This window comes from Pundamilia nyererei, unplaced genomic scaffold, assembly GCF_000239375.1.
Source record: "Pundamilia nyererei isolate P.nyererei 1_Seehausen unplaced genomic scaffold, PunNye1.0 scaffold00202, whole genome shotgun sequence".
Taxonomy (NCBI): Eukaryota; Metazoa; Chordata; class Actinopteri; order Cichliformes; family Cichlidae; genus Pundamilia; species Pundamilia nyererei.
The window spans coordinates 323,028-324,261 of NW_005187603.1; positions in this window are offsets into that span (position 1 = coordinate 323,028).

Genomic DNA, 1,234 nt, shown 5'->3' on the forward strand with positions numbered 1-1,234 from the left:
TAAGCGAGGTACGAAGAACGGACCCCAGGACTCGTGGAATAATAATTTAACTGTTTATTTACAAGACAAATCATGCAAATATAACTTGAGGCAACAATCCTCGTTTGGCACAATGTGCTCCACTGTTTGTTTAGTTCAGGTCCACATACAGTCAGGTAAACGAGGTCCTTCCACAGCAGATCCATTCACAAACTTTCTCCCAGAACATACAGATGCTCCTGCACAGATGGAGAAAGAAGGTGAGCTCCAGCCACGAGCACAAACTAAGCCAAAGGTCAGCTACACTAATGCTATCAATTCAACAACCAATGAAAGACTACCAGCAGAGGCAGTGGATTCAGAAGATGGAGCACAGGTGTGCTTAAAAACTCCAGGTGTGCTGGAACGAAGGGTGGGAATCCTGGAGAGACCCCACCCCTGCAAACAGAGGCGTGGTTAACACAAGCACACAGAGAAAGGTGAGTAGGACCAGGATGATGGTGACATGTTTGTCAGCTGCAGGTGCAGGAACCTTTACCTGAAGATATTCTGCACTTCTTTACCCGTACTGCCAGACATTCTCAGCACGCCTTCACAACATGTTTAGGTGCGTCAAACATCTTACCTGCCACCAGCTGGTGATCAGTTTACAGTTCAGCTCTTCTCTACCTGAATATGCAGCTGCAGATCTGACTCACACCATGGTGTGCTGGAGCTGCAGGCACTCACAGCAAACTCACAGAACACGAAGTTCATTACAGACAAACTGTGATTTCCACAGAAGTCCAATAACTAAACACACTGGGGTTCAGGTCAGGAAGGTCATTCCCACCAAGCGCCTCCAGGTGTCGCTGTCATTGCCCATGAGTGTTGAGGTTTTCTAGTAGGACCACTGAGTTACCAGATGGGACACATTCGAGTCCTCCTTATCAAGCCGAGGGGATACAAGGATACCACCCCAGCTTACTGTCTCTCATGGACGGCATCTGTAGACTGGAAGAGTCCAGGCCCTGTCCAGAGAACTGGTGCTGGGGCCCAGCATGCACTGGGGCGCTGGGGTATCTAGCTTCCATCTCTCCACCTCAGGCACTCAGGCTCTTTCTCCACCATGGAGGTGACACATAGGGCTGGGTTTTGATAATCGATTTATCGATTAAAGCTTGGATTACATGATATCGATTCATTAAAATCCTGAATCGATTTTTTAGTCAGCCTCCCTGGGAAAGTCTATGCCAGGGTGCTGGAAAGGAGAGTT